Raw genomic sequence first — 26,147 nt, forward strand, 5'->3', positions numbered from 1 at the left:
AGTTGGCGGAAATGGCGGAGGATGATCCTTTGAATGCGGAGGCTGGTGGGGTGATAAGTGAGGACAAGGGGGACCCTATCATGTTTCTGGGAAGGAGGAGAAGGCGTGAGGGCGGATGCGCGGGATATGGGCCGGACACGGTTGAGGGCCCTGTCAACGACCGTGGGTGGAAAACCTCGGTTAAGGAAGAAGAAGGACATGTCAGAGGAGCTGTTTTTGAAGGTAGCGTCATCAGAACAGATGCGACGGAGGCGAAGGAACTGAGAGAATGGGATGGAGTCCTTACAGGAAGCGGGGTGTGAGGAGCTGTAGTCGAGGTAGCTGTGGGAGTCGGTAGGCTTGTAATGGATATTGGTGGACAGTCTATCATCAGAAATTGAGACAGAGAGGTCAAGGAAGGGAAGAGAAGTGTCAGAGATGGACCATGTGAAAATGATGGAGGGGTGGAGATTGGAAGCAAAGTTAATAAATTTTTCCAGGTCCCGACGAGAGCATGAAGCAGCACCGAAGTAATCATCGATGTACCGGAGAAAGAGTTGTGGGAGGGGGCCGGAGTAGGACTGGAACAAGGAATGTTCCACATAACCCATAAAGAGACAGGCATAGCTGGGGCCCATGCGGGTACCCATAGCCACACCTTTTATTTGGAGGAAGCGAGAGGAGTTAAAGGAGAAATTGTTCAGTGTGAGAACAAGTTCAGCCAGACGGAGGAGAGTAGTGGTGGATGGGGATTGTTCGGGCCTCTGTTCAAGGAAGAAGCTAAGGGCCCTCAGACCATCCTGGTGGGGGATGGAGGTGTAGAGGGATTGGACATCCATGGTGAAGGGGAAGCGGTTGGGGCCAGGGAACTGGAAATTGTTGATGTGACGTAAGGTGTCAGAGGAATCACGGATGTAGGTGGGAAGGGACTGGACAAGGGGAGAGAGAAGGGAGTCAAGATAACGAGAAATGAGTTCCGTGAGGCAGGAACAGGCTGACACGATCGGTCTGCCAGGACAGTTCTGTTTGTGGATTTTGGGTAGGAGGTAGAAGCGGGCCGTCCGAGGTTGGGCGACTATCAAGTTGGAAGCTGTGGGAGGAAGATCTCCAGAGGAGATGAGGTCAGTGATAGTCCTGGAAACAATGGCTTGATGTTCTGTGGTGGGGGGGTCATGGTCCAGGGAAAGGTAGGAGGAAGTGTCTGCGAGTTGACGCTCAGCCTCCGCGAGGTAGAGGTCAGTGCGCCAGACAACAACAGTATCACCCTTGTCAGCGGGTTTGATGACAATGTTGGGGTTGGACCTGAGAGAACGGAGTGCAGTAAGTTCAGAGAGAGACAGATTAGAATGGGTGAGAGGAGCAGAGAAATTGAGACGGCTAATGTCACGCCGACAGTTCTCAATGAAAAGATCAAGAGAAGGTAAGAATCCAGAGGGAGGGGTCCAGGTTGAGGGAGAATATTGGAGGTGGGTAAAAGGATCCGTTGAACGGGGAGAGGACTCCTGCCCAAAGAAGTGAGCACGGAGACGAAGACGGCGGAAGAAGAGTTCAGCACCATGCCGAGCCCGAAATTCATTGAGATGAGGGCGTAAGGGTATGAAGCTAAGTCCTTTGCTGAGCACTGAACGTTCAGCATCGGAGAGGGGAAGGTCAGGGGGTATGGTGAATACGCGGCTGGGGCTGGGATTGGAAGATGGGGTGGGGACGGAGGGACAAGCAGGGGTGGAGGGTCCCAGATGGGTGTTGGTGTCGATGAGTTGTTGGAGTTTGCGTTCCTTAGCACTTGAGAGAAAGAGAAAAAGTTTCTTGTTGAGGCGACGGATGAGGCGAAGAATAAAATGAAACTGGGGGCACGCGCAGCTTTGAAAAAGGGTGCGGCGGTGCTGCTGGAGGGAGAGGTCGAGTGTGTTCATATGGCGGCGCATGGCACTGAGTGTGGATCTCAGAATGCGACGGGAACAGCAGTCCGAGAAACGTTTTATGTCCCGGAGATACCTGTAATCCTGGGTGGGTTCGAAACAAGAGGGATGGAATTTCAGTTGAAATCCACGTGCGGTGAGTCGGAGACGGAGACAGTCACTGAGAAAGGAAATATGACTGTGAAAGCGGGTTTTAGTAAACACCTTGTCAAACACCAGGAGAGAAATGGAAAGCAATTTCCAGGCTCGGCATGATGCTGAACTCTTCTTCCGCCGTCTTCGTCTCCGTGCTCACTTCTTTGGGCAGGAGTCCTCTCCCCGTTCAACGGATCCTTTTACCCACCTCCAATATTCTCCCTCCACCTGGACTCCTCCCTCTGGATTCTTACCTTCTCTTGATCTTTTCATTGAGAACTGTCGGCGTGACATTAGCCGTCTCAATTTCTCTGCTCCTCTCACCCATTCTAATCTGTCTCTCTCTGAACTTACTGCACTCCGTTCTCTCAGGTCCAACCCCAACATTGTCATCAAACCCGCTGACAAGGGTGGTACTGTTGTTGTCTGGCGCACTGACCTCTACCTCGCGGAGGCTGAGCGTCAACTCGCAGACACTTCCTCCTACCTTTCCCTGGACCATGACCCCCCCACCACAGAACATCAAGCCATTGTTTCCAGGACTATCACTGACCTCATCTCCTCTGGAGATCTTCCTCCCACAGCTTCCAACTTGATAGTCGCCCAACCTCGGACGGCCCGCTTCCACCTCCTACCCAAAATCCACAAACAGAACTGTCCTGGCAGACCGATCGTGTCAGCCTGTTCCTGCCCCCCCGGAACTCATTTCTCGTTATCTTGACTCCCTTCTCTCTCCCCTTGTCCAGTCCCTTCCCACCTACATCCGTGATTCCTCTGACACCTTACGTCACATCAACAATTTCCAGTTCCCTGGCCCCAACCGCTTCCTCTTCACCATGGATGTCCAATCCCTCTACACCTCCATCCCCCACCAGGATGGTCTGAGGGCCCTTAGCTTCTTCCTTGAACAGAGGCCCGAACAATCCCCATCCACCACTACTCTCCTCCGTCTGGCTGAACTTGTTCTCACACTGAACAATTTCTCCTTTAACTCCTCTTGCTTCCTCCAAATAAAAGGTGTGGCTATGGGTACCCGCATGGGCCCCAGCTATGCCTGTCTCTTTATGGGTTATGTGGAACATTCCTTGTTCCAGTCCTACTCCGGCCCCCTCCCACAACTCTTTCTCCGGTACATCGATGATTACTTCGGTGCTGCTTCATGCTCTCGTCGGGACCTGGAAAAATTTATTAACTTTGCTTCCAATCTCCACCCCTCCATCATTTTCACATGGTCCATCTCTGACACTTCTCTTCCCTTCCTTGACCTCTCTGTCTCAATTTCTGATGATAGACTGTCCACCAATATCCATTACAAGCCTACCGACTCCCACAGCTCCTCACACCCCGCTTCCTGTAGGGACTCCATCCCATTCTCTCAGTTCCTTCGCCTCCGTCGCATCTGTTCTGATGACGCTACCTTCAAAAACAGCTCCTCTGACATGTCCTTCTTCTTCCTTAACCGAGGTTTTCCACCCACGGTCGTTGACAGGGCCCTCAACCGTGTCCAGCCCATATCCCGCGCATCCGCCCTCATGCCTTCTCCTCCTTCCCAGAAACATGATAGGGTCCCCCTTGTCCTCACTTATCACCCCACCAGCCTCCGCATTCAAAGGATCATCCTCCGCCATTTCCGCCAACTCCAGCATGATGCCACCACCAAACACATCTTCCCTTCACCCCCCCTGGCGGCATTCCGTAGGGATCGTTCCCTCCGGGACACCCTGGTCCACTCCTCCATCACCCCCTACTCCTCAACCCCCACCTATGGCACCTCCCCATGCCCACGCAGAAGATGCAACACCTGCCCCTTCACTTCCTCTCTCCTCACCGTCCAAGGGCCCAAACACTCCTTTCAAGTGAAGCAGCATTTCACTTGCATTTCCCCTAACTTAGTCTACTGCATTCGTTGCTCCCAATGCGGTCTCCTCTACATTGGAGAGACCAAACGCAAACTGGGCGACCGCTTTGCAGAACACCTGCGGTCTGTCGCAAGAAAGACCCAAACCTCCCTGTCGCTTGCCATTTTAACACTCCACCCTGTTCTCTTGCCCACATGTCTGTCCTTGGCTTGCTGCATTGTTCCAGTGAAGCCCAACGCAAACTGGAGGAACAGCACCTCATCTTCCGACTAGGCACTTTACAGCCTTCCGGGCTGAATATTGAATTCAACAACTTTAGATCTTAAACTCCCCCTCGCCCCATCCCCACCCCGTTTCTTCCCCCTCCCCCCTTTTTTTTCAATAATTTATATAGATTCTTCTTTTCCCACCTATTTCCATTATTTTTAAATCTAAAACTAAAACTTTGTTAGTCTTTCCACCCCACCCCCACTAGAGCTGTACCTTGAGTATCCTGCCTTCCATTCTTAATTAGCACTTTTCTTAGATAATATCACCACCTTCAACACCTCTTTGATCCTTTTGTCTGTGACATCTTTTGATTATCTTCTCCTACCACTGCTTGCTTATCCCCACAACCACCCCACCCTCAACTTCTCTCTCCCTGCGGCCCCCACCTTAGACCAGCTTATATTTCACCTCTCTCCTAACTATACTTCAGTTCTGCCGAAGGGTCGTGAGGACTCGAAACGTCAACTGATTTCTTCTCCACCGATGCTGCCAGACCTGCTGAGTTTTTCCAGATAATTCTGTTTTTGTTTTGGATTTCCAGCATCCGCAGTAGCTTTTAGCTTTTTGTTTTTATCTCTAGGTTAAGGATTGTATTTGATTAAAAGCACAGGCTTATAATATTGCAAAGACTAGAAGTAAGTCTAAGGATTGGAGTTTTAGAAACCAGCAAAGGGCCACCAAAAAGTTGATAAAAGGGAAAAAAATGGAAGAGTAAACTTGGCATGCACATAAACAGGCTTTTACAAAAAGGAAGGGAGTAGCTAAAGTAAATGGTTGCCTCACAACCTTTAAAAAGTACCTGGATGAGCACTTGGCACGTCATAACATTCAAGGTTATGGGCCAAGTGCTGGTAAATGGGATTAGGTAGGTAGGTCAGGTGTTTCTCACGTGTCGGTGCAGACTTGGTGGGCCGAAGGGCCTCTTCTGCAATGTGATTCTGTGATTCTGTGATTCTGAATGCAGGTCAATTAGGACCAGGGAAAAGGAGAAATTATCATGGGGAAGTGAGGAAATGGCAGAGACACTGAAAAAATATTTGCATTGGATTCTTGCATTTTTCTCTGCCTTCTACCTATTGGCAAGCAGCCTTGGATACCTGCTTTACACAACCACTAAAAGGTCAATAAAAATGTATGAAACCGGATGGATCACCCAGCATCGACCTTAGCACCAGAAACGACAACAGAAAAACCAGCCGTGTCAACCCTGTAAAGTCCCCCTTACTAATAGCTGAGGGCTTGTGCCAAAACTGGGAGAGCGGTCTCACAAACCAGTCAAGCAACAGCCTGACATAATCATAATCACGGAATCATACCTTACAGATCATGTCCCAAACACCATCATTACCATCCCTGGGTATGCCCTGTTCCACCGGCAGGACAGACCCAGCAGAGGTGGCGGCACAGTGGTATACAGTCAGGAGGGAATTGCCCTGGGAGTCCTCAACATTGACTCTGGCCCCATGAAGTCTCATGGCATCAGGTCAAACGTGGCTCAGCATGTAAGGTGTGAAGAAAATTCACATTTTTAGATAAATGAGATTTTGATTTCAAAGGGATCTTAGTCTGTTTACAACTAGCCAGATAAGCAGGGCTAAACAGTGTATTTATTTTTCCCAAAGGTTACTGACAATATTGGCAACAGGAAAGTTTTTACATTATGAGGAAGGTACAGTTTCAAAGACATATGGAACAACAGAATTTACATATTAAAAAGAGAGAAACATATATAAAGGAGAATGAAAGGCTATATGAAAAGAAGGTCATGTAAAATCTAACATGTCTGTGTGAAATAGCCTTAATGAATCCTTTAGCCATGTGTGCATGAGTCTGCTATGTAATGAAACTGAAGTTGAGGAAAAGTCATTTGGAATTCCACCGTCAAGTGGGTATTGTGTTACCCTGCTGATTCTGTTTAAAATCTAAATCTATTTTGAACCGTTGCCTTAAAGGGGTTGTAATTGGGGGTCAGGTTAATTAAGAATTTTAGGAGTTATTATAGAAGTAATTATAGTCTTATGTATGTGCTTGAAATGTTTTACTTTGTTAATAAATATTTTAATTTAATTTTAAAAATCTCTAAAGGTCTTGTTGGACTTACTACTTCTGAATTCAGTGCACACATCATCTCATAATAAATATAAATTGCAAAACCACTGTGATAGTGCAACCAAGTTTCCCTTGTGGATTTGGTCTACCTGGCACAGATCATCTGCCATTTCATAACAGGAACAACAGGAGGGAAAAACATATTTGACCTCAACCTGCCGCAGATGCATCAGTCCATGACAGAATCCGTAGGAGTGACCACCGCACAGCCGTTGTGAAGACGAAGTCCCATCTTCACATTGAAGATACCCTCCATCATGTTGTGTGGCACTACCACCGTGCTAAATGGGATTTATGTCAAACAGATCCAGCAACTCAAGACTAGGTAGCCATGAGAAATGTATTGGACATTGTCAGATAGGAAAATAGGAGCAGGAGTAGGCCATTCAGCCCATTGAGCCTGCTTCGCCATGCCAGACAATCATGGCTGATCATCCACTGCATTGCCTTTTCCCCACATTATCCCCATATCCCTTTAGCCGTTGTATTTAAAAAATCTGTCAATCTCTGCTTTGAACATACTCAATGACTTAGCTTCCACAGCCCTCTGGGGTAGAGAATTCTAAAGATTCACAACTCTCTGAGTAAATAAATTCTGGGCCATCAGCAGCAGCAGAATTGTACTCAACCACAATCTGTAACCTCATGCCCGGCATATCCCCAACTCTACCATTACTATCAAGCCAGGGGATCAAACGTGGTTCAATGAAGAGTGCAGGAGGGCATGCCAGGAGCAGCACCAGGCAGGCCTAAAAACGAGGTGTCAACCTGGTGAAGCTACAACACAGGACAGACTACTTGCGTGCCAAACAATATAAGTAGCAAGTGGTAGACAAAGCTAAACAATCCAACAACCAATGGATCAGGTCTAAGCTCTGTAGTCCTGCCGCATCCAGCTGTGAATGGTGGTGGACAATTAAACAACTCACTGGAGGAGGAAGCTCAGCAAATATCCCCATCCTCAATGATGGGGGAGCCCAGTATATCAGTGCAAAAGAGAAGGCTGAAGTATTTGCTACAATCTTCAGTTAGAAGTGCCGAGTGGATGATCTACTTCAGCCTCTTCCGGAGGGCCCCAGCATTACAGATGCCAGTCTTCAGCCAATGTGATTCACTCCACGTGATATCAAGAAAAGGCTGAAGGCACTGGATAGTGCAAAGGCTATGGACCTGACAATATCCCAGCAATAGTACTGAAGACTTGGGCTCCAGAACTTGCCATGGCCCTAACCAAGCTGTTCCAGTACAGCTACAACACTGGCATCTACCTGGCTATGTGGAAAATTGCCCAGGTATGTCCTGTACACAAAAAGCAGGACAAATCCAATCTGGCCAATTACCGCCCATCAGTCTACTCTCGATCATCAGTAAAGTGATGGGAGAGGTCATCAACAGTGCGGCACTTGGTTTAGAATAACCTAATTGATGTTCAGTTTGGATTCCGTCAGGGTCACTCAGCTCCTAACCTCATTACAGCTTTGGTTCAAACATGAACAAAAGAGCTGATCTCCAGAGGTGGGGTGAAAGTGACTGCCCTTGACATCAAGACAGCATTTTTACCGCGTGTGGCATCAAGGAGCCCTGGCAAAACTGGTGTCAATAGGAATCGGGGGAGAAATCTCCGCTGGTCTGAATCATACCTAGCACAAAGAAAAGTGGTTGTGGTTGTTGGAGGTCAGACATCTCAGCTCCAGGACATCACTGCAGGAGTTCCTCCGGATAGTGTCCTAGGCCCAAACATCTTCAGCTGCTTCATCAATGACCTTCATTCCATCATAGGGTCAGAAGGAGGATGTTCGCTGATAATTGCACAATGTTCAGCACCATTCACAACTCCTCAGATACTGAAGCAGTCTATGTCCAAATGCAGTAAGGCCTGGACAAGTGGCAAGTAACATTCATGCCACACAAGTGCCAGGCAATGACCGTCTCCAACAAGAGAGAATCTAATCATCGCCCCTTGACATTCAGTGGCATTACAATCGCTGAATCCCCCATTATCAATACTTTGGGGGTTACCATTGACCAAAAACTGAACTGGACTCACCATATAAATACTGTGGCTACAAGAGCAGGTCAGAGGCTAGGAATCCTGCGGCGAGTAACTCACCACCTGACTCCCCAAAGCCTGTCCACCATCTACAAGGCACAAGTCAGGAGTGTGATGGAATATTCTCCACTTGGCTGGATGAGTGCAGCTCCCACAACACTCAAGAAGCTTGACACTATCCAGGACAAAGCAGCCCACTTAATAGGCACCGCATCCACAAATATTCACTCCCTCCACCACTGGCGAACAGTGGCAGCAGTGTGTACCATCTACAAGATGCTCTGCAGAAACTCTCCAAGGCTCCTTAGACAGCAACTTACAAATCCACGACCACTACTATTTAGAAGGACAAGGGCAGCAGATACATAGGAATACTACCACTTGCAAGTTCGCCTCCAAGCCACTTACCCATCCTGACTTGGAAATATATCGCCGTTCCTTCACTGTCGCTGGGTCAAAATCCTGGAACTCCCTTCCTAACAGCACTGTGGGTGTACCTACATCACAGGGACTGCAGCAGTTCAAGAAGGCAGCTCACCACCACCTTCTCAAGGACAATTAGGAGTTGGCAATAAATGCTGGCCTAGCCAGCAATGCCCACATCCCTTCAATAAAATGAAACTCAAGAAGCAGAAGGCAAATGAGTTGGAAATGGCAGAAAATGGGACATTATTTTGCCTGCACTTGCAAAAGATGCCTGTTTACTGTGATGATCAGAAATAATGGCAGTCCGCCCAATTTATGTCTGCGAAGCAGTAGGGCCCAAATAGAAAATTGAGGCTGATATTTCAACAGTCAGTGCTAATCTCCAAATGCACCCTTCATAAAATACAGAGATTCCATAGCAAATAAGGAATGAAAACACAGGCTATTAACAAAAGAGAGGAGAAAATCTGGTTCAAATTTGTTTGTTCAGTGAGTGGCAGCTACAGGAAGGAAGTGACAGGTCCGGTCACGCATTTCTCTCTTCCCAAGCAGCCATTTTTTGTCTAGGAGGGTGAACAAAAAGAGATACAACAGCAAAGTTAAAAGGGAAGGTGCTAGACAGAAAGTACTTACACAACAAGATGGCACTGGATGCATGGAGAATTGTAAATAAAGCTTAATTCATCCAATTGAATGAATACTCGCCTTTATTCTAAGTGAGATAATGAAAATCATCCACCCATCCTGAACACCTTTTAAAACTAATTAAAATCAACTTCACAGATGAATTCCAATCTGGCCCTGCCTGCTCCGTTTAGCATTGAATTATCGTGCAGGAGATCCTGGCTCCAATGGTTCTGTGCACAGTAAGTACACTGGAATCTCTGTGTAAAGCTCCAGTCAGAACAAGGTTTAAAAGGTCAGAGCTGATAGGTCTAAAGCCTGCAGTAAGCAGCTATTCTGTGCCAGCTTTGTATAGAATTGGAAGAGGTGATGACAGGTCTATTGTTTCTGGATTATGCAGGTATATAAACTTCCTTATAGTTAAAGGGGTTGAAAGCTTATCAGGAAAGTTATGAAATGCCACGTCTGGGTGAAACTTCGGGGGAAGTGGGAGGAAATTATCAGTGCTTTAAAACAATTTAAGCTTTCATTCAACCGGTTCTTAAGGAAGGTTTGGCTCCAGTGCTCAATGTGAATGACCAATTCTGCACAGCTCAGGTCTGTCTGTTCAGTTAAAGTCCATGAATAAGACCTTCAGAATGAACAAACTTTGTAATCGTCATTTTGCCCATACTGCCCAATCCTTCAAAGGTTCACAGCTACTCCACCATGGACTGTATCAAACTCAGTTCACCTCATGAGGAATAAAGAGTGTTCCCATCAACTGACAGTAGCAACTTGGTTCAGCTGGTTAACGTTCTGCCTCAGAGCCTCACAGCAAGGCTTTGAACTCTATAAAACTTAATCTGGCACTCAAGGACAAATTTGAAGAGGCGCTGCATTGTCGGTGGTGCCATTCTTTTGTTCATACGCTAAGTGCAGGTCCACTTCTAATGTATTAAATTCACTTTAATGATTTTCTGGCACTATTTTTTTAACAAGTAATATTCCCAGTTTCCTGGTCAACACTCCTCCTTGCCTATATAACTCAAGATTTTGCCCTTTCAATCTAATTTACTGTACATTAAGTGCTTTGCGATGTTTCTGAGATGTGTGATTAGGTAAAGTTTTATTCATTCTTGTGAAAGTCTGAAGGTATTATATAACTAAGTTGAATATACCCCTCAGTTATGTGGCTGCCAGGTCAGAGGAAAGAGCTATGATTTTGGGCACATGGAAATTCATCCCATCTCCCATGAAAAAGACATAAATTGGCAATGGCATTAAATACAATAATATAGGCCAGAACTCACTTGACGAGGAATAACATGGGAGGAGAATAATTAAGAAGGAAACTAGAGAAAGTAATAAAAAGGAAAATATGTGTGGCTGTCCAAGGCATCTGTCTTTGTATTTTGCATTACATAGACTCCTGAAAGTCTAAAGAGCAAGAATCAGATGCCACAATTAAACAGCCACAAGTATGTTTGACAGGGAGTTTTTACTTCTCTGAGTGAAAGTGTTTTGCTTTCTAGACTGGACCCTGTGCAGATTCCAGGATATCTATACAACACAAATCCAAATGAAATCACTGGCAGGCTAATGAGATTGCAATATAAATTAGATGGACGGGGACAAACATTCTAGATCAATGCCACTACAACACACAAACAACACCACACATGTGTTGAAGCAGCTTTATGTCTTCTCAGCTAAAGCAGAAGATAAAATCTACACTAAACATCACATTTACTGTGATCCTGTGCCTTGTTTGGAGTATTGAGCTTCTCTGCATAATACACAAGGCATGGGAAATGCATTCAAGATCTGACAAGTCACAGAGGCAAAGACTTTTTTTCAGAAGCTAAAGGCAGCAAACCAATATCAATTAGGACTAGCCTTTGATGCTCTTTAATTAGGGGAAGGGGGGAGGGGAAGAGGAGGGAGGTTACTCTGAAACAGAGATAAATCAAACATCGCTAGCAGTAATCTATACAACATCTTTATACAAAGAAAACACAGGATCATCAAGACAAGGACAGAGAAAGAGTCAATTAATACTGTTGCTTTCAAAGGGAGTAAGAACTGACCTTTCAACCTCTGCTGGGATACCAGAAATTTTGTGAATAAAACAATGTCTCAGCATTTCCCTGGTCTTTTCAGGAGGTCATGTTTTAAACTGATCTTGTGTTCTATCTGATATACATCAAGCATGCAGGCTTGACCTGAAAAATAGAGACTCCTCATTATCTTTGCTCTTAAAAATAATAAAGGATTGCAATGAATGTGATTTCTTTAAACTGATGTTGAGGCTTTTCGATTTAAACAACCAGTGTTGATGACATCATTGGAGGAAACAAACTGAGTGGAATTACTGCCCCTGACAAAAATGGATTAACATCAGTAGAGCTAAAGTCAATAACATCTAATGCTAGACTGGGGAGGAGTTATTGAATTAACAGTGTGAGGGAATTGGATTAACATCAGTAAAGATACAGTTAGTAACATACAATCCGAGGCTAGGTGGAGCTAGTCAATCTGACATTGAGAGAGAGCTGGATTAGCATCAGTAGAGGTGGTAATACAGCATGCTGGTTGGGAGTGCTTACTGACATACAAAGGTCAATTTTAACCCAAGAGTCCGGTGGGAACAATGCAGGCCAAAAGCTGGTTAAGATGTTGAGGGGGATTTTCCCACACAATCCGGTCATCTCCAACCCTTAACCCTGAACTTGCCCAAATTCAGGCAGGGAAGGTGACTCGCCCCAGAGGACCCCAGGTTTAATTTTAATGGGAAAACTGTGTCCCAATTGTTAGGATGCACATGGCAAATTACCTGCTAACTGACCATACTCCACATTGTCCCAAACCTACCAGCACATGTAGGAGGCAGTGAGAGTCCTGGTCACAGGAGGCCTGGATAAGTAAGTGAGTCTTTCATTTTTTTTTCAAGGTTTCTTGTCCCACAGGGCCTCAGGCCTCCCGTACCAGAGGTGCCTCCACGCCCTTGAACACAGGTTTCCAAACCCCACACCAAATCATTACTTGCCTTGCCAAGGAGAGTTTCTGTGATGTCAGCAGCATGACACCCACCCTCACCCTGCTGCCACAGATTCTGACCGCTGCTCACTGGCAAAATTACCATCCCCACCAACTTCAGGTAGGAGCCAGGTGGGGTGCAAGGGAGCCAAGAGTCAGAAAAGGGGAGCATGTACACTGCGACATAAGGCTGGATAATGTTGCAGAGCTGGAGCTGGGGTGGTCCACTGGTGGGCAGAATGGAGATCTTTAACAAGGTTATTCGATTTCCCTCCTTCCATGAGCTGAAAGATTTGGCTGTTGATTTGCATTCCTTCAACTGCGCTCCGTGACCAAGAAAAAAAGGGAGGGACTCACCGGCACAGCTCCAATGTACAGTTCAGAGAACATTTCGAGGTAATTCATATTCTTACTGCATAACTTACCAGAAACAGCCAGATAAATGGGAATATATTGATTGTCCCAGAGGAAGGGAGATGCCCTTCATAAGGTTACTGCTGCACTGTCCGCATTTAAAATTTTTAATGTAATTGATGGAAATTGCACAATGGAGAATAGCACCAACTGACTTAATTCCATTTATAAGAAGTGGCAGAACTCTGCCCTGTCCTTGGCACGTGGGAGATACAAGGTGTTTCTCATTAGTGAAGAGTGTATCCCCACTGCTTCCCACTATCAGCTCCTAGTTTAGTTCCACTGCACTACATCAGACCGCAAAGGAATTTCCATCCAGGCGGCTGATTAAAGGAGAGGTAGAGACAGGCACGATTGGACACAGACACAGTACAGTAATGTGATCAGACACGCTTTCATTACTGCACATTCCCAAGGCGCTGGCACTAAATGCATTAATCTACACACAGGACAGGGAATTTACAATGACAGCAGCCATGGACTGGAATGGAACAGGTACCGCAAAGTAGGGAATAAGCAGGGGAAAGATAAAAATTCACATTTACCTTGTACTAGTTATCTGAAATGGAGATCATAACGCTGGGATTTGGGGGTTTCTGTCAGATTTAGTTTACAGCTAATTGAGCAACTTTGAGTGGATTGAATTTTTTTTAAGTCCAGAGATTTCTGAGTTTTTTCCCTCCTAAAGTATTGTTAATTCTCCCTTTACCCTGGACAATATTTATGCTTCAAACAGCGCCACCAAAGACCAATTAAACAGGCAGTTATCTTATGGCTGTTTGTGACATTCCACTTGACCAGAAATGGCTGCCACGTTTGCCATCAATTATATCTGAAACATTGGGACTTTTTGGAGCCTATATGTTATATAATGTAATGTATCCCAACTGGGATTTTCCAGTCACCTCCAGTTTTCCAATTCAATGGGCGACTGTTTAACTGCCTGGTGGTAGGCACCCGCAGTAGCCCAGGCTCAAATTGGGTGATGGGGGGGGGCAGCACTTCAGGCAGGCCTGGTGGCCCTCCCTCCCTGCCTATGTGAGCGCAGCCAAAGGCCGCCCTGTGGAGGAATTTTCCCTGCCATCCACCCAACCCCCAACCCTTGCATTCCCCTGCAGTGGTGGGTGGCTTGGCTGCTGTATCTGTTTTTATTTACATTTCTAGAAATGTTGCTGATAGGGCATTTCCATGTTGAAGTGCCCTCTCAGTTACTTGCCATCCATTGCAGGCTGCTGATCCTCTCAACCTGGAAGGCCCCTGATTGGCCTTCCAGCTTCGAGAAACCATCCACAACCCTTGTCTGGGCAGCGAAACTGTCTCCATGCCAACTAAGGGGGCACCTCCGTCAAAATCCGAAAGAGAGACTCTTTCCCTCTGGAGACATCGGAAAAAGTCACAATTTTTGTCTCCCGCCGCCAGAGGGAATCCAGCCCCATGTGTGGGATCTTGACTGCACCTCACCACAAGGACACCAGTGCAGGTTTCTCTACCCTCTACAGAGCTTCGGCTGAAATCAGCTTCAGATTTAAAATTGAAGCTGGGGCCTTCTGCCCTATTTAAATTACTTGGTCTTATATCTATTACATTTGCACACTAAGCCAATTGGCAAAGCTTCAGAGATGGAGTTTAAGTAATATTCCCTCTGCTTATCTGAAAGTTTTAAAATGTAGCTCGGCCAAGTTTCTGATCGTTGCAGCACCTCAGTCCACTGATGTGATTGATGTGTCTTGGAGTGGCAGGATGCCAGCTTGTGCCCAAGATCACCTGTACATAAGGTTACAAATCACAATCTCCTATCCACGGCAGGAGGAACCCAGGTGCCTCTGATGAGTGTGTTGGGGAGTGGGGGTTAAAGAAAAAGGAATGGCATTGTCATCGATAGGGCCATGCTTAAAGAAGAAATAACTTGCATTTATATAGCACCTTTCACAGTCTCACAATGCCGCACAGCCAGTGAAGTAATTTTGAAGTGTAATCACTGTTGTAAAACACAGCAGCCAGTTTGTGCACAGCAAGGTTCCACAAACAGCAATGAAATAAAAGACCTAGATTTTCTCTTGCGCACCTCTTTGAAGCACCAACAGCCTTAGTAGTCTGACCTGGCAGAAATAATGTTCTACTCAGTTAAATTTTACATAATGCAGTATTGCCAAAGGCCAGGATTCAGACCTGATGCTTCTATCTCAGTGCCTGGTAGAGGAAGGCAAAGAAAGAATGAGAGGTGAAAAATAGTTTTGTCAAAAATCCAATTTGATGAATGTTTTTGAAAACATCTCTGACAATGTAAAATGGGAGTCATGTGTAACCTGGAATGTGTTGTCCATCCATAATGCAATCTCAAGATTTGTATGACTTTAAGAATTTAAATTGCCACGGAAGAGAACAAATAGGGAATGTTTGTCAGATACAGTAGGTAAAAGGAATATAAATTTCTTAAAGGGTTTTAATTGTCATGGTACAATATCTTGCACGACACAATACCATGCTCGAATATAGAAAAAGGCAATGTGATCATCAAGTCATTAATTATGTCCAACACTGCATCTTAGTTTCATGCCGACGTTTTCACCTTTCTCAAGAGATGATTCTGTCAACATAAGTAAAAGTATTTGCAAAAACCATGGGCTGGATTTTCAATAACCTGTGGGAGTAAAGTCGGATGCGGGCACTTTTTGAAAATAGTGTTCCCGGATGGTGTACCAGTCTTCTGCAATTTTCAAACAGAGAGCGGGGTGGGGGGAGGGGGTATGGGCGGTTGCGGGGGTCCAGCATCCCTCCCGTCTCCAATTAACTGCCTGTTTAGCTCCTTGAAGAGCTCGTTAACGGGCCAGAAGGAGGTTTTCAAAGCTGTGGAACGGGATTCTGAGCCAACAGTCTGGGGCACATTAGTGCATAGCTGTTGAGAATGCAGTTTCTGCTGATTTAAAGTTTTGAAAAGAGAAGTAAATTTGAACTGAGGTTCTCAAACAGTGGCCATCTCTTGAGCAGAGCAGCTCAAGAATGTGACTGATCATTTGGACACTTGTTTGGACCATGAGGCTCTGCTCTCCTGCCTGCTCCATTCTGCAAGGTAACAGCAAGCCCAGTCAGTCATGGTTGCAGTCTGCCTTTGAGAATCACCCTCCAGAGCCAGTTCCCACCTCCCAGTTTGCCTCTGTCCTAATTAGGGGCTTTGCATATCAAAACTATATTGTGACCCTGGATTGAAAAGTGAACCCCATATGTTTCCCATTTTTTACTTATATCTTTTTCACTAAAAGTAGAGAACAAAGAAAAACATAACTTACCCTTAAAACATTGGAAAGAAATAATTAATCTTGCAAGGTTCAGTAACTTCCCCTCTCCCACCAGCTTATGTTGAACTGCAATAAGCAGGACTCCTCTGTCCCAATTCACAAGTAAATAATGATTTTGTTAAAAGCCAGAATAGTGCCATTTGCATTGTCTCTAAAGCCATTCAGTTATACACTGCACAATGTGCTACTTTTACAGTAACTAGAGTCCTTCACACACTCTCCTTTCTATATGGTGTAACTAATAAAACTGCATCTCAAAATTGTTCTCAATACACTAGTGTAAAAAGAACATTATTCTTCTGTTGGTCAATACAATCAAACCCGCAATTAAGTGTGCAGCTAACTTTCTAAAGGCTTTCGAGAACATAAACTGGATAGGTTATATTTTTCTTTGTTCTCTAGTTTTAGCAAAAAGGATGTAAATAAAAAGTAAGAAACACATGGTTTAGCACCTCCGTGGTTATCAATGCGCCTTAAATCATAGTCACCTTTGTCTCTAAGGATGAACAAGGCCATGTTCATCCATCTGGGTTCTTGATAGGGTTCCAGTGGGTATGTAGGTGACTGCGAAAGCTGATATATACCCAGAAGGAACAAAAACAGAATTACCTGGAAAAACTCAGCAGGTCTGGCAGCATCGGTGGAGAAGAAATCAGTTGATGTTTCGAGTCCTCACGACCCTTCGGCAGAACTGAGTATAGTTAGGAGAGAGGTGAAATATAAGCTGGTCTAAGGTGGGGGGCGGGGGGAGAGAGAAGTTGAGGGTGGGGTGGTTGTGGGGATAAGCAAGCAGTGATAGAAGATAATCAAAAGATGTCACAGACAAAAGGATCAAAGAGGTGTTGAAGGTGGTGATATTATCTAAGAAAAGTGCTAATTAAGAATGGAAGGCAGGATACTCAAGGTACAACTCTGGTGGGGGTAGGGTGGAAAGACTAACAAAGTTTTAGTTTTAGATTTAAAAATAATGGAAATAGGTGGGAAAAGAAAAATCTATATAAATTATTGAAAAAAAAAGGGGGAGGGGGGAGAAACGGGGTGGGGATGGGGCGAGGGGGAGTTTAAGATCTAAAGTTGTTGAATTCAATATTCAGCCCGGAAGGCTGTAAAGTGCCTAGTCGGAAGATGAGGTGCTGTTCCTCCAGTTTGCGTTGGGCTTCACTGGAACAATGCAGCAAGCCAAGGACAGACATGTGGGCAAGAGAACAGGGTGGAGTGTTAAAATGGCAAGCGACAGGGAGGTTTGGGTCTTTCTTGCGGACAGACCGCAGGTGTTCTGCAAAGCGGTCGCCCAGTTTGCGTTTGGTCTCTCCAATGTAGAGGAGACCGCATTGGGAGCAACGAATGCAGTAGACTAAGTTAGGGGAAATGCAAGTGAAATGCTGCTTCACTTGAAAGGAGTGTTTGGGCCCTTGGACGGTGAGGAGAGAGGAAGTGAAGGGGCAGGTGTTGCATCTTCTGCGTAGGCATGGGGAGGTGCCATAGGTGGGGGTTGAGGAGTAGGGGGTGATGGAGGAGTGGACCAGGGTGTCCCGGAGGGAACGATCCCTACGGAATGCCGCCGGGCGGGGTGAAGGGAAGATGTGTTTGGTGGTAGCATCATGCTGGAGTTAGCGGAAATGGCGGAGGATGATCCTTTGAATGCGGAGGCTGGTGGGGTGATAAGTGAGGACAAGGGGGACCCTATCATGTTTCTGGGGGTCTGCTGCAAATAGGACAGGATAACGTAGATGATTAAGTTTTGGGTGAGTTTCTAGCTCGGGATTTCCTTTCTTGGCATTTTCTCTCTGTTTCTGACTGCTTTCGAAGAAGGCTGCACACTTTTTTAAAATTTGGCTTCACCAGGTGCAATGCTCCTCGATGAGCTTCTCCCAGGACCCAAAGTCGATATCAAAACTCCTAAGTGAAGCTTCATAATGTCCTTGTAGCGTTTCCTTTAGCCGTCATGAGAGTGCACCCAGATTTAAGCTCTTCTTGGAAGATTTGCTTTGGTAAGCGGGTGTCAGGCATTGTGATTATATGATCAGCCCAACTCAGTTGTGACTGTCTAAATATGTGAATGCTCAACATGCCAGCTCAAGTGAGCACATCATGTCCGATATTTAGTCCTGCCATCTGATCTTCTGAAACTTCCGAAGGCAGCCAAAGTGAAAGTGGTTGAGCTTCATGACACGATGCTGGTACACTCTCATAGTCTCACATGCATCAAGCACACTGGGCAGGACTATTGCTCAATAGGCTTTCAGTTTGAATCATGGTAAATCGTGACTAGAAGTTAAGTGAGATGCATGCCACTCTCCTATCACACTAAGGTGGACAATAATGTAATGCATCAGGCTGAAGGAGCTGTGTCAAATTTATTTGCAAATGAAGTAATATAATAGCCAAGCTTACACAAGAAATGAACATCTCTGACTGCTTAAAGTAATGAAGGGACAGAATTTGACAAAAGGTCATTAAACAGAGTCCTTAAATTTGTTTCTCTCTCCACAAACGCTATCACACCTGTAGAGCATTTCCAAGATTTTCTGTTCTTGTTTCAGATTTCTGACATCCACAGTATTTGGCTTTTACAAAATCTTTACCATTCTTCTTCATAAATTCTTTGAAACTCCTGCATCTAATGGCAAATTATGTAGGATGATTCTTCACCGAGCTCCTTTTGGTTAATATTAGCAGTGTGACGAATAGGGGACTGAAGAACCTGACAGGTATCTGGATTATAAAAGGCTGACCCTTAAACCTTGACAAAATGCTCACGGATTGAGATTGTTGCTTTCCTTCGCACATTCCCTGAGACTGGTTCTTTCATCTAATCATAACTAGAAATTATAACTTCATTTGCATGGTTGATCAGAGAATTAACATATAAATTACCTTTTGTAATTGGATTGATTCTGGATCAAATTTTACTGGTGTCTCTAGAAAATTGTCTCCCATCAGCCTTGACAATTTTCCAAGTAAGCCATTGAACTCTATTTTGAGATTCCCACAATTTATATATAAAATAAACATCAATCTCATGGTGAAAAGTTTATTTTTCTCATAGCTTGGATCAGTTTATCGTCTCTTTTCAAAGTCTTAGATCACATCTAAGTCTTCTTTCCAGAGAAAACAAGTGTAGCTTTCTTAACCTTCCCTCAGAACTTATTTTTCTCACTTCCAAATGCATCTTGCTTCTGTATTGTCTCAAAATGAATAACACATGGTATTGTCTCTTTGCTAAAATTTCTTTGCCACGTGTTCATATATACGAACATTAGAATTAGAGAAATATGTCACTGGCCCCTCAAGCCTGCTCCATCATTCAATAAGATCATGGCTGATTTGATTGTGACCTCCTGCCTACCCCCCAATACTGTTTCACCCCCTTGCTTATCAAGAATCTATCCACCTCTGCTTCAAAAATATTCAAAGTCTCTGCTTCCACCACTTTTTGAGGGAGAGAGTTTGAAAGACTCACAACCCTCTGACGGAAAATAATTCTCATCTCTGTCTTAAATGGGGGACCCCTAATTTTTAAACAGGGACCACTAGTACTAGATTCTCCCACAAGAGGAAACATCCTTTCCACATCCACCCTGTCAAGACCCCTCAGGATCTTTTATGTTTCAATCAAGTCGCCTCTTACACTTTTAAACTCCAGCGGGTACAAGTCTAGCCTGTCCAACTTTCCTCATAAGAAAATCTGCCCGTTCCAGGTATTGGTCTAGTAAACCTTCTCTGAACTTCTTCCAATGCATTTACATCCTTCCTTAAATAAGGAGACATATACTGTATACAGTACTCCAGATGTGGTCTCACCAATGCCCTGTATAACACCATAAAACTGTGTGTGTCCTCGTTAAATCCCTCAAGGGATTGGAGTTCTAGTTTGACCACTGCTGCTATCGCTCTATTGTCCACATGAAGCAACAATAAAGTTGGCGAGTTGGAAAAGACGCATTGTGTCAAGCAGCCCATACTTTTCTATCTTCCTGTCTGATGGAAGCAAGAATTAGGCTGCAATACGAGTATAACATTATCCTACCTTCCTAACTGACAATAAACTCCTTGCCATCCTCCCACTTACACAGTCTTGCAGTTACCCTCCCTCCTTGAATGCACTGGCTCATAATAAGGTAGAGGTGCACAGGTGGTAGCAGCTAAGTGTGCAAATCTAGACAATCAACATGTTATTTAACAATAGGGGCTTTGAGCCTGAGTCCGAATCTGTCTTTATCTCACATCCACCCTCATCACACAGAGTAATGATCAGGCGAGGGAACTTCTCAATTGATTTCCCTCTTCTACCATTAGATGATTCAGAAGCTGCTACAGGACTATCTCAGCTGAGATCAGCTAACTTAGCATCATCCAAGGGCAGAGGTTAAAACTTTCCTTATATATATGGATCAGTTTATTACCACATAATGCACTTTTTCAGAAAGCTTTCAGGGAAGCTGGCATTAATCTCATTTTAAATGTGCATAATATTACTTTCTACATTTGTTATGATCCTGTTAGGGACCATTAATGTTTAAGCAGAAATCTGAACATCCAGTGATTAACTGACAGAGCTATGCCACTAGATTTTATGTTCTTAAACAAAATCAAACCTTATTGTATGAAAAAGAATTAAACATAGCAAGCATTATTAACTTAACACTATAGTTTATAAATACAGATGCTATGCACACAGTGTTTTGTTTCCCCCAAAGAATTCTCTTATACGTTACAAAATCATGAAGTTAAATCTTACTTCGGTAGGGACCAACCAAAAATATGCCACAGCCCTCTGAAATTCACTTTAATTCTCCTCAGTGTCCCAGCTCTTCTCTGAGGTAATAATTTTTGTTTCAGACCTCATGACTGTGTATGCCTCAGTCCTTAGGGGGACGTTTCTCAGAGGGCTTGACAGGGTAGATGCTGAGAGGTTGTTTCCCCTTGTGAGAGAATTTAGGATCAAAGGGCATAACCTAAGAGCAAGGGCAGCACCCATTTAAAACAGAGATGAGGAGGAATTTCTTCTCTAAGAGGGAGTCAATCTGTGGAATTTTTTATCGCAGAGGGCTGTAGAGGCTGGGTTGTTAAGTATATTCAAGGCTGAGATAGACAGATTTTTAATCAGCAAGGGAATCAAAGGTTATGGGGAAAAGGCAGGAAAGCGGAGTTGAGGATTACCAGATCAGCCATGATCTCATTGAATGGCGGGGCAGACTCGATGAGCTGAATAGCCTACTTCTGCTCATACGTCGTATGGTGATAGTTCCGGTGGCCGTCTCAATGCTTCCGAGCTAACTCAGCTGATTGCTTCCTTTTCCACAAAGCTCTGGAGGGCCCCTGCAGATTTTACCTGTGGCTTCAAGCTAGGCAAATCTTCCAGATCATTTTTCCTCATGAAATCCAAACTGAGATTAAACCGCACCCGCATTCCACACAGTAAGCGATAAAGTTAGTATTTTCTCTGCTTAACTGCAGGCCTGATGAACTTTCATCTCCTTTCAGTGAGCTGCACACTGCATCAGGTCTAAGCTGCAACTATCCACTTTCAGAGCAAACACCCAGATAAATTAAACAAAAGAACTCCCATCTCCCCTTGCTTATCCCCATGACAACATGGCATGCTTTAGGATGTCCTCAAAACAGAAATACAAATGCTTTGTATGGAATTTTAACTGTGGCACGCCATTCCTGACAGAGGAACAGAAAGTGGGCACCACTTCCACTCTCTTTCTGCTTTTTCCCCGCGTGATTACAATTAAAATTTAAAGTGCCGGCGGCATGCACAGGAAACATGTGATCACGCATCAGGGGAAGCTTTTCAGTGATTAAACCTGCCATCAGTTGACATTGCAGCAGGTATGGGCAGACTACAAAAGAGCTTCCTGGTCTAACAGGGAGGCTTTATCATGGCCGCAACTTTCATTTCCAACTCCATTGTCATGAACATAAGACTAATTGAGAGCACAATGATGACACGGGTGTTTTTTAAATTTAAATTGCACTTGTAAATGTTTCATATTATATTGGTTTCACTTGATTCATATGTGCTTAGTCAGGGAGCTAAATGTACTGGCACATCTCATGGTTGGCACGCATCAATGGTTACAGGGGAGTTAGGGACATTTCTTTACTGTGGACAAAACAATAATGTGTTTTTGCATTCATTCGGTATTGAATGTTCATATTAGCATCCAGTATTGTACTCACACTTTGTGGGGTATGGGTGAACTTGCAGGCTCAGCTGGCCCGCCCTTCTATGCATTGTAGAGGAGATTGTCAGAGATCACTCTCAGCAGAGATAATTGAAATGTTGTAGGTGAACTCAAAGCTTTGTAAGGGGTCTGCCAGCCAAAACCCTGAGATAGATCCACATGTGGACAGTACTGACACTGCCCTTTTGGGCCCTCATTTTCTTATCTTGACTGACTGTTTCTATCATCCACTACCACATTCAAGACCCCAAGCCCTTCCTTCTTCCACTCCTCCATGTCCCTGACCCCACTCCACTCCCCTCCCACCCACAACCAAAAGTTATGTTTTAAAACATATATACTACACCCACACCAAGGTACGTGTGGATTCAATTCATAGGTCATTCATCTGTTTTAGGAAGTTATAAATAGACACCAGAAGCTGTACCACACAGTACAATAAAATAAAACAGAAAGGTAGGGCAGGAAATGATGAGAGTTCAGGGTTGGAGGCACAAAAACACTGTGTGATCCAAAATGGAGAGGAAGAATAGCAAACAGTCATGGGAGAGGGTGTTATGAATTATCCTGACTCAATGTCAATAGACAGTGAGCCCTCCAGCAAAGCCACTGGATGGCAATCAGGTACTGGAACCTGGCTGATTTATCTGCTCCCTAATCCAGAAGCACCGATTATAATTCCCCAAACTACCATTTGAGATGAGGATTGAACATGGGGCCTTTGCGTTTTAACCTTGAATGGTCAGGCAGGGTCTGGCCAACAATCAGTGCATTTAATTAAAATAAATCTGTCTTTTCCAAAAGGAACTTGGATTTTGAACATTTTCAATGTGAGGCCACAGCCGACACACAGCCACAAAGGTATTTCTTTTCACTTTTACCAGCTATCATGCCTATGCAGAATGTTCCAGCCCTAGCTCTATGTTGCTGCCTGACTAATTCAGAATTTAACACAGCCAGGCAGGTCTGCTGCTCCAGCCGGCACCTTGCAGCATACCAGAGGTTCAGCGTTGACAGTTTACACTTCCAGGCCAATCTGCTGAATGCTTCTTGTAAACAATGAGGATGAATGAATGAGTGCATGGGGTGGAGCCAGGAACTGTGAAATTTCAGCCCCGCAGAGACGGAGAGAGAGTTACCATCATTAACTAAACAGAACCTCAGGGCCGCTCAGCAGGAAATGCATGCATGAGTATGCACTTTGCAAGTTTCCAACTAGCTTTGAACTGGGCTGTCCAGTTTCGGAGTGTGCAGCCAATTTTAATAAGTGAAAAAAAATGACAAGGGTTAGTTTACTTTGCAACTGCTGCACTTTAAAGACAATATATGCATGTGATTGGATCGATTGGGCGTGTGCATTAGGCATTCTGTTTAATTCCCATCCCCACTAAAATGGACAAAAGATGGTACAAACATAGGATCTTGAGCGACACACGTGTGTTCCAGCTCACAGCCTGACGTCTGAAGTGCAAGTATGTTCATGGTCATGCCCACAAGGCCTGGTTGGCATGGATGGTCGTCATTTATGATGCTCAGTGATATTCAGAGATGAACACCCAGGTGACCACTTAAGCGGTGCTAACAAGGTGCATATCAAAATGCTGTATGCCCTATTGGACACACTGAACAAATCTGTGATTTAGTGTTTACGGGCACAGTTTGGTCAGCTATTGATTATATACATTGTTCCTCAATTTCTGCTTTTTTTTTGAAGTGGACTAAATTTCAAATCTTTCATTTTAAAAACATTAGCAAATGCCCTGTCACACTGTGATGTGCTATAACAACATGAGCTACGGACATATCATGAAGTGCACCCACCGCCGAGAATTTCTGCAGGGTGGGGGAAGCAGGAGGTGGGAGTTCCTGATTGGTCACAGTAACTTTTTTGGAAAACTCAGCCAAGTGCAGAAAGAAGATTTACACTGATCTTTTGTTGAAATCATAGCAGAAGATCATTGAAAACATTCCTGCTATAAAACTTATTTTGCCACTGTGGTATGGTCTATCCCTTGAATTTCCATGAATAATCACATACTGACTTTAGTTAGATCTCGCTTCACCTTTTTGTTAGATGATGCTTATTCATCGATAACATTCTAATCTTTACAATTGTTTCTGTTTTACAAATAAGATATTTGAGTTAATCAAGTGGGTGTGTGACACATTTAAATGTGTTGCATACACAAGGTGCAGGTCATGTATATATAAAAATATATCAGCTTTGAATCAAATGATTGAATAGGCTTGAGAGCCTAAATGGCCTCTTCCTATTCTTGCATTACTGCTGCTGATATGTTATTACTCATGAGTTGTCCGCAGCATAGTCATAATTGTCTGGTACATTTACCTGGCAAATGCCGTTAATGCCATTGTTGAAGTATGTGTATGGACATGTGCTCTAAATAAGCAATTTCAGACAATTAAGCATCTTTTGAATTCCTGGAGTTACGAAGAGGTTAATTGCACTCGCAATAAATGTTTGTCTCCAAGTCAGGAAAATCCAACATTGGCTCTTTTTAAAGATTATTTTTGCAACTCTAGCAAACTGTGGTATTTTGGAGTGTGACATCCGAGTTGTAATATTTGAAGTGTGATGGAAATGTGATGAAAGGAAGATTTTTATATCTAGAAGAATTGGCTCTCTCATCATGTGGCTCATGCTAATTTGAAAGGCATGGGCAGTAATCTACTGGATCACCCACCCATTATAGACCCCATCCAATAGAATGAACATCAGATGGACTCTATAAACTATAATGAACATTAATCTGAACAATCACTTCAAGGTGCCTTAAAGGACTAGAGAATTGTACCTCATAACACTGAAGGAATATTCTGCTGCTAAGTAATCTGCATATAACTTGGCCTGTCCTTTTAAGGAGACAAGATCTAATTATAATAAATAATCACATCTTGAGAATCATAGGGTAATTGACTGCATTATAGAATTGTTTGAAATAATTTGAATGTTAAGTAAAGTCAATAAATGCAAAATAGTTTAAATTATCGAGAGGAACTTTACAGCAATTTAGTAATTTCATAGCATTTGATTTATATACCATACCACATTCCAATAATTCAGTACATTTAAATCTAGGACTCACAGACAGGGGTATGTTAAAGCATTTACTTAGTAAGTGGCATGTTCTGTTCTTATGCTGGATAGCATAGATTAGACTGTGCACAGTACGTTAACATGTACCAATAATACATCGTACACAATGGGCAGTACTTTACAATATAATTTAGATGATAATCTTGACTATTATCTACAGTATATTGTGATATTGCACATTTGTATTCTCCAATATGATCTAGAGCTCATGAATTTTGCTATACATCTTCAGCTCCTCTGCTAATTTTAATATTTATTATCCTATTACCAATATCGCACCATGTCTGCCATTCATGCGATGTAGAAGGAAAGAAGCAGAATAATGAAATTGTGCATATAAAAGAATTAAGGGCAATGGATCCTCAATTATCCACTGCTATAATCCACACTTTCAATTATCTGTAAGAGTTTCAGTGGGAGTTGTGAGGCCAGTCAGAGTCCAAGCTTAGTTTTGCAATTGAGCGTTTTGAATTGATTTTTACAGGCTCTGCGTTCTTGATCCCACGGGATAAGGAGTTGTTATCTGGATGTCCAGTACCTGATAGAATTTATTAACCTTGCACCTCTGATATCTGGTGTTAAGTCAAAAGACCAGTGGAAATTTGAACCTCAGATCTGGAAGACTGAGCAGACACAGATTGATAATACTTCTCTCCTCAAGAATTTTTAGAAAGGAAAACAATACCAAGAACTTGATTAAGTAATCTAAACAGAACAATCAGAAACCAAAAAA

At 43.9% G+C, this 26,147-nt stretch overlaps 1 protein-coding gene across 1 annotated transcript in view; it reads right to left on the bottom strand.

The window, feature by feature from the left end:
• Positions 1-26,147, bottom strand: part of LOC144685734 (slit homolog 3 protein-like) — a 599,629-nt gene that overhangs the window by 525,006 nt on the left and 48,476 nt on the right. The window lies entirely within an intron of this gene.

The sequence above is a fragment of the Cetorhinus maximus genome, chromosome 10 (genome assembly GCF_964194155.1).
Source record: "Cetorhinus maximus chromosome 10, sCetMax3.hap1.1, whole genome shotgun sequence".
Taxonomy (NCBI): Eukaryota; Metazoa; Chordata; class Chondrichthyes; order Lamniformes; family Cetorhinidae; genus Cetorhinus; species Cetorhinus maximus.